The sequence below is a fragment of the Bactrocera dorsalis genome, chromosome 2, assembly GCF_023373825.1.
Source record: "Bactrocera dorsalis isolate Fly_Bdor chromosome 2, ASM2337382v1, whole genome shotgun sequence".
Lineage (NCBI taxonomy): Eukaryota > Metazoa > Arthropoda > Insecta > Diptera > Tephritidae > Bactrocera > Bactrocera dorsalis.
The window spans coordinates 16,165,613-16,174,675 of NC_064304.1; positions in this window are offsets into that span (position 1 = coordinate 16,165,613).

Consider the following 9,063-nt stretch of genomic DNA (forward strand, 5'->3'; position numbering starts at 1 on the left):
TTGGAGATTCCAAGTGTAGCCAGATCCTTCTTCACCTGGTCTTTCCAACAGAGTGGAAGTCTTTCTCTTCCTCTGCTTCCCCTGCCGGGTACTGCTTCGAATACTCCCAGAGCTGGAGTGCTGTCATCCATTCGGACGACATGACTAGCCAGCGTAGCTGCTGTTTCTTAATTCACTGCACTATGTCAATGCCGTTGAATTTTTTGTTCAGCTCACAGTTCCATCAAAAGCGATATTAGCCGTTGTCAATGCGCAAAGGAATACAAATCTTCCGCAGAACCTTGCTCTCGAAAACTCGTATTGCCGATTCGTTAGAATTGTTGTTGGTGTTAGTGCTCGTACACGTAATTATCTTCGACGTAATTATCTTCTATCGACTAGTCTGAAACCTCGTTTGGTATCGAACTGCTCGGAGAGGTCCTTTCCGATCCTGACGAAGCTCTTGGTATTAATCAACGTCAGTTTACACATCCGTATTAGTTTTGTGGGGATACTAATTCAGACATCGCGACATAAAGGCAGCTCTTTTCCGTGCTGTCAAAAGCTTTGAAATCGACGAAGAGGTAGTGTGTGTCGATGCTCTTTTCACCAGTCCTTTCCAAAATTTGGCGCGTGGTGAATATTTGGTCAGTTGTTGATTTTCCAGGCCTAAAGCCTGAGAAAGTCCAATCGATTTGTTGACAATGGGCTGTAATCTTTCACACAATACGCTCGAATTAGAAAATAAAAAGAAATTTTTCACATTTCTGTGGAGACAGGGCAAATTAGCTGTCCAATCAAATACTTGTTGGAATACAATTTCTTGACGAAATGGTTCTTCACCAACCTAGTTATCGAAAACCCCACTATTTCGAAAGGGTTATGTAAAGCACCAACTAATAGGCAACGTTTCGAAATTTACAGGAATAATGAAAAGAGAACTAGAGCAGAGTAGATAATTTTTGAAAACAAAAAATATCATAACAGAATAGAACTTATTGGAAACGAATGATAAAGTAACAAAAATTAAGAAAAAAAAAAATAGTTTACAGACGATCTGAGGTCGAGGAAAGGGAGAGAAGGTTGAATTGTTTAGGGTTAAAAGCAGTTTATCTCGATTACGAGTCCTATTGTAGCAAGTAGTTAAATGGCAAGGTTGTAGGTAATGAAAAGGTATATAACTTTTGAATATAGACTTTTTTCACATAACCTCAAAATTTAGGTGAAAACTTACCTTCTTATGTCCCAAATAGGCAAGTAGCTGCCTCAGAAGCGATGGATCATAGCTAAAACTAACTATTTAAAGCAGTAAAACTTAAATATATAATTTCGAATTTGTTTTGGTCCACCCTAAGATCGCACTGCAGACACTAACAGTAGCCATTTGCGTATGAGCTCATGGGAGTACCCAATAATAAATGTATTATCATATGTTTTTGTCACTTTTGCCCCTAAATCAGTTACTAAAAATTGCAATATGTGTCTACAGATCCTTTTTTTCCGAAGACTTCTAGCAGCGCCGGTGTGACGCGACGGTAGGTATGGTGTTGGGTGTCGCTGTCGTTGTCGTTGTAGTCTTCGCCGGCGATTTTCATGCCACGAGACTAGTGAAAATCTTTATAGCCCACATACGAGCATAGAAATGTGTGTGCGAGTTTTTTTGATTTCAGTTGAGCCTGGCGACTTGTAATACGATTCCGTAGCGTCTGCTCTTGTGGTCAACATACAAGCGCTCTTGTTCAAATTTATCGTATGTGTACTTACAATACTACTACTGCTATATATGTATGTAGGTGTAGCAAGATGTGTGTAACTCCTGTGGATAATTTTTGTGTTGGTATGCGTGAGTATCCTTGAAATCTATTACGTGTGCATTGGACAGCGATTATACGCCCGATTTGGAAAATTGTATTGACATGGGGCGTTGTGTCACTTATACTTAATATGTAATATACATATGTACATACATATGTATTATATGTAAATGGGCAAGCAGTAGGCTTGCTTGTTTAGCATGCAACAGAGAGGCGTTTTGTTTGCAGTAAGCAGATTCTTATACAAATAAACGCATAGTAAGCACATATGTGTGTGTACAACAAACAGTCGATTTTTTCACTGACTCAGTAAAATCAAATAAGTGCATAGAGAAAGCATTATTTTATATTCTGCTATTATTAGTTTTTTTAATTCACTAAAAATTATGCCCTAAATTTTTAGTTTATAAACTATTGTATATTAGTACATACACACATAAGTATTTATATATATTTTTTTTAATAATATAAACTTCATATACATACATATGTTTTTTATTGAGTAATATGTATAAACTTTTTTAGAAATTTTTTAAAGTGATTAGATACATTTCGCCAAGAAGATATAAGAATATTATTAAGAAAACATTATCCTTAGGTCTCCCAATTTATGGTGTAGTAATCTGAAAACTTGATATTTTTGACGTTAAACATACTTAAAGTTCGACATACTAGTTTTTACAGTAACTTAAAATATTCATCTCAAATCTCATCGTCAAATCCAACAAAAGTTATTCGCGCCTGCTTTTAGAAAAAAAATGCAAATATCTCAACCACTAGAACTCAAAACAATACATTTTCAGTGCTACACAACCATTTGTTTGCCAATTTTGTTTCAACAAATCAGAAAAACTAACCGCCAAACCAGATCGCTCTTCACGACGCCAATGTTAGCTCTCACACAGCGACAGAAACAACTGCATTTTTGAGCATTCAAAACTTCGATTTGATGCGTTATCCTCCGTATAGTACTGACTTGACCCGTGGTTCAGGTCTGAACTGACCAAAGCCAGTCTAATAAATAAATATCATATCTTCGTCCATCCACCGTTTAGTTGACCGCGCCACATGTTTGGGATAATTATCTAGCTAAAACAACCATTTAACATGTAACAGGCATATTGTTGTTGGAATATTGAAACATTACATCTCTCAGTATAGAAATATGTATACTGGTGCTGATCCATATGACCCTCAATTTTTGTAATAGGCCCAACACCCTTCGAACATAGCACCCCATATCGCGAGTGTACGAGGTGTGTTCAAAAAGTATCGCGAATTTTGTGTTTTTTCAAAAATCTTTATCTCGTCAAGAGAAGCGCAACGTTGTCCTTTCATGGGCCTCTTCAGTTTAGGGAACAAGAGAAAGTCACATGGGGCCAGATCTGCGGAATACGGTGGCTGCGGCATCATTAGTGTGTTGTTTTTGGCCAAAAAGTCGCGCACAAGCAACGATGTGTGAGCAGGGGCGTTATCGTGGTGCAATTTTTTTGATAGGTAAAAATCGAAGACGATCCAAAACACGTGCAAGCAAAGCAGCTGGCAACAACGAAATTCGAATATACGTAACCCGCGAAAATTCAAAATTCGCGATACTTTTTGAACACACCTCGTATTTGGGGTTAAACTCCTTATTTATTTTGATTTCATCTGAAAAAAAGACTCTTTTCCACTTCTCTCTATTCTAAGATGATATTTCTTGTTGAATTCGACTTTTTTTTACGATTTTGCTCTGACAGCAGTGGCTTCTTCCAAAAAAAATCTCAAGGGGTCTGTTTTCTCTTAAACGTCTTTGGACAATTTGAATCGATAGGAGACTATCATTTTTTCCACAAATATGAGCACAAATTTGATTTGCTGTTTGACTCGTGTACGCGGTTATTCGAATACGTGGTACTTTTGCTGTGGTTTTGTCGATTTTTGAAAATCATTCTTTTAGAAATCTTTAATGATTGAGCAAAATCAAAACAGTATTTCCCACCAATGGGCATATTAAAAATAAAAGCTCTACTTTCGCAACAAAAGAAACTTAGCTAAATTATTTGCTTTGAAACAAGGCTTTCCAATTATCAGTATTTTTTACTGACGATTAGTCTGAGATCTATGCTTAAGACCCGAAATCGTAATAAAAATAAGCCGAATCCAAAAAAATACTTAAAGGTAAAAAATCAAGGTTATATAAACAGCTTTCTTCGATTATCGAGGTGCGGTGCCCAACGAATTCTTACCGGTCGGCCAGACCTGTCCACAAGTCATACTATTTGAGTGTTATGCGTCGTTTGCGCGAAGCTATTTGTATTTGCCAAATTCACAAAATTATCAATCAATATCGGGCGCAATCACCGTAATGGTCTCATTTAGCGCCGTGTGACTTCCCGCTATTCAGCAAACTAAAACGTCAGCTCTGGTAAAACCGTTTGAGTCAATTGAAAACTTTAAACGTAAATCCCTACGCCCATTGAAGGCTTTTCGGGAAATGGAAGATTGAAAAAAAAAATATGCGCAAGTGTATAGGGGCCAAGGGAGATTACTTTTAGGAAGACGACATAGATTTTGAAAAAAAAATTAAAAATTTGAAAAGTATGGGCAAAGTCTTACTATTTCTTGCTCATAGTAGTACTTAAGAAATAAAATTTCTTTGTTATATATCGTTGTTAATTAGCTAACCCCAGCGTATTTGAAATTCACAAGTTAATATACATAACCCCTCAAGTAAGAAATATATTAGAACGCCAATTTGAGATTTTTAGTCTACGTTCACACATTCCATGCAGCATATACGCCAAATAAATATAATATTTAACGACAAAATGAAAATAAAATTTTTCTTTGAGTAAACATTTTGAATTAATTTAACCTTCTTGAATTAACCTGTAAACGTTCTGATTTCAATTTTCACCGCCCTCACAACGCGTGACTGTACATATGTACATATATATGTACGTATAGTATATATTTCATATTATTTTCTGAAACTTTATACTCCAAAGCGAAGGGTGTCAAGCAAGTCAAACAAAATCGAAATCGAGGCCTCAAGTGTAATCAGCTGCTTCCAGTGCTACCCCCTAACGGTAATCAAATCGAGCTGAGTATTTGCCCAGCAAGTCCAATCGCGCTGATGACTCCATGACATCGGCGCATGGACACGCATCCGGATGTCTATAAACGCCAAAGTGTCTGTATGTATGTATATATAGATATGTATATATTTCTGTAGGCTTGATTGCGAAGGAGCTAATAGACCTATATTCATATATGTATATGTATGTATGATTGTATGTACATATGTGAGGGGGTTTGCGATTTGTGAATGGCGTATGTTTATTGTGTAATTGATACGCCACTCACGCGTTCGAGAATGCCTCTAAAAGGCGGAAAACCCTTGCCTCTTCGATTTGCCGCTGCCGCACAGTCCGTGCAACACCGTAATTCGTCCCCAGCAAACTGCTGTGATGGCTTGTTGCTATTGTTGCTCTGTCATAAATGTCAGCTACATTGAGTATTCACTTATTTATGAACTCAAAATGCTCATATACTGTGTATACAACTTTACAGTTATGTTTGTGGGCATTGCATATTGCCACACAATCTTTTACAGTTGCATGCCACTGTGTCGTAAGGGCAGACTACAAAGCGAATGTGTTTGGGGGGAAGTACTTGTGGTTTCAAATCAAAATAATAAAAACAACAACTCTTGTGTTATTGCAACTTGTAACTCCCTGCCCTAGTGTGTTGCATTGCCACAAATGCCCTGTTGCGCTCCACCATTAGCCACCAGTCCACACGCCCGTATCAGCTAAATTGTTAAATAAAAGGTTTAAAAAAAAAAATCAAAAATGTTGCATCTTCTTGCCATCAGAGAGGCCATCAATGGCGTTGCTGCTGTTATTTCGATGCCTTTCATATTTCGAAAATTGATCGTTGCTTTTGATAAAAATTAATTTATATTACCATACTCATATCCGCTACTGTGGCCCCGCTCTTGCTGTCTGTCTCATGTAAGTTAGTGTGTCTGTCCGTCTGGCAGCCTGCTGCCTGCCTTTTGTATGTCTATACTCGTATGTGACCGCTAATGGATCGATAGACTGGCAAACTGTTCGAAATCACATAACAGACCTCCAGTTCAATATGCCAAATCGGTTTAAATCATCCGTGTGCTGTTTTCAAACTACCAGAACATTACGAGTTCATATTTTAATGTTTCTCTGATATAAGAATACATACGTGCACATACATATGTATGTACATATATTGATTTGTGTATAGATGTATTATGTGACGGTACGTGCTCTTACTCATCGATGCAGAGTCCATTTCATCATCTAGTTGTAGTCACCTGCGACTTTTGTTTTTCAAAAATGATTGCTAATGTTTTAATGACGGAATAGAATATTTTTGTATTTGATTGCCACTGCATACGAGACAAATCCAAGACAATGCGTTTTCTGCACAAATACTTATTTCGAAGTTTATTTTTCCGAGAAAAACAGCACCAGAAATAGCGTTGAGAAATCATACTATATCCGATCATACTATATTTGAAATAACGGGTCATCCAAGTCGAGGTACTTTTTTTGACTGATCACGAGTGAGTCATGCCAAGCTACATATAATGTTATTTTTGTTTGGTATTTCATCATTTTCTGTAAAGAATGTGTTTCTCGAAATTCGCTGAACTTATGGTCAACAGAATCGGCCTACTGAGCATACTATTCACAATACCATCTACCATCTTGATATCCAGCAGTCATTAGCTAAGAGTGTACACCAAGACCGTGGCGGGTCGATTCGGCGTCGTTCGCGGCATCTGGGACTAGCGTATGGAACGACTTAGAGCATTTAACGTTGAGACCTTAAATTGAAAGCGTACACAATACAGCTGTTCAAGAACTAAAGCCATTTGACCTTTCCAAGCGACATCGCTTTGCTCTATAAGCTCTTGAAAAGTTCGAAAAAGATCCAACGTTTTGGTTTCAATGGGTTCGTACGCAAGCAAATTGCCGCAGTTGGGACGAAGAGCAACCTGAAGAGATTCATATAGCTGCCATTTCATCCAGAAAAATAACGGTTTGGTGTGGTTTGTGAGCCTGTGGAATCATCGGTCCATATTTCTTCAAAAATGATGCCAGTGAGAACTTAACCGTCAATGGCGACCGTTATCGCGCCATGAAAACCGACTATTTGATGCGTGAAATTGATTTCGTGATCTCGACGACATTTGGTTTTTACAAAACGGCGCCACTTCCCACACATCGCAATTAATTAAAATGGAATTATTGAGAGAATACTTGGATGAGCATATAATTTCATATTTTGGGCCGGTCGTTTGGCCTCCAAGATCGTGTGATATGTAAAATCTAAAGTCTATTCGGACAATCCCTATTCAATACAGGCCTTGGAGCAAAACATCGCGCGTGTCATTCGCCAGTTGCCAGTCGAAATGCTCGAGCGAGTTATCGAAATTTGGACTCAATCGATGGACCATTAAATTTGAAGCTAATGTGTTTTTTCTTTAAAAAGTAGAGAACGTCAAAATGAATCACCCTTTAGTAGTATACATTTTTTCGTATAGAAAACATTAATTAAGACTCAAGTTTCAGATTGTCTATTTTCTTCAAAAACTTTAATATGTACACCTATTTATCGCCTTCAGAATACGTTCATTTTGAACCAACGCTTACTCAATACACTTCTTATAAATCTCGGCTGGGATGACCCTTAGCCCTTTAGCGAATTTAGTTTTTGTTTTTTGTTTTGACTCATTCGCGCCATTCACTAAATTGTTAGACAGTTTCGACGTCATTCCCACCAGTAATGATGCTTTTGATGAATGTATGGTTTTCAGCTACGTTATCAAGCATGCTCGTGGCGACCTCTACTCGACATTTGCAAAAGATTCCGATATTTTGGTTGATCCTAAAATTAGCACACCCTTCAATACTCAAACCATTAACTGAAATGTGTTGAGTCGATCCATAAGAAATGTTGAAACCCTCTGTTGTTACTTTGATGCTAATGCATTGATTTTCCAGCATTGTCTTCTTTATCTTTTTGATGTTGTCGTCATAAGCGGATGGGCGATTCTCATGACTTTGTGCCAATCAAATAATTCTGTTCGTGATAGAGTAGACGACCGAAAGCATTTCTGCAAAATTTCCAAAGATTCCGTCCCCGTGATTTCATTATAAACACAAAATTTCAAGCAACCTCGCTGTTGAATTTTTATTTTCGCTTGTTTTTTGTTATCGGGTGTCAAAAAACGCTCAACTGGAATCAAGATGTCTTATAGGTATTTAACAAACATTGACAAAGTCTCAGATGCCAAACATCTGATATTTATTATTACAAATTGTTGCTTTTCCATGTTTTGATATTTTAGCTAGTACTCGTATACTATTGCCACTCGCTTAGTAGAGAATGGAGAAATCTGTGAGATTCATTAACGTCTCCAATAATTCGAGGTAGAAGCTTACGGATTTTTTATCTCAAAGCTTCATAGGTTAATAATACCAGACCAATAAGTAAACAGTAGCTGCATGGAACCAATGCTGTTTCCCTCATTTTTATGAAAACTAAAGATAAATAAAGTGCATTTTTGATAGGACTTATAGAGAATAGTCTACATTAAGGGAGTATTCTAGCCAAGAAATTAAACAAAAAAAAAAAAGGTTTTTTTTATTTTTTAATGTTTGACTATTTAAGAATATGTCTACAAAAGGATTTTTCAAAATTCAATTTATTTTCGAAGATATGGGTTGGAGGGTTGAAAAAGTAGGTATGATCACATGCCAATTATTTTACACCCTCACTTTATTAGCTGACAATTAAAAATGCTTATTTGTTTTAATTTTTAAACTTTTACCGTGTTGAATCTATTTTTTTTTTTTTGCTAATTAATTAATTATAAAAAAATGGACAGTAAAAAAAATTAATTGCCGGTTTAACGACACTTCAAAAACTAGGTGACATTCTGCAAATATCAGTAGCCTATTATAAATTAAATCATAAAATTGGCATTGACTAAAAATAAAATAATTAAGCTGTGGTCCGGGGACACTAACCTTATATAGATGATAAGGCTGAATAACATTCCCCTGGAACTCAAAAAGAGAGGAACATTATCTTATGAAAATGTTGGCACGGAGGTTGCTACCTTTCAATAAAAGTCATTTAGAAAAGTATAACGTTACTTATAATCGGTGTGGAGTAAACGCAAAGAGGACTACAGTAATGCTATTTTCAATCCCTTACAATTAAAGAAAGCTCCGGT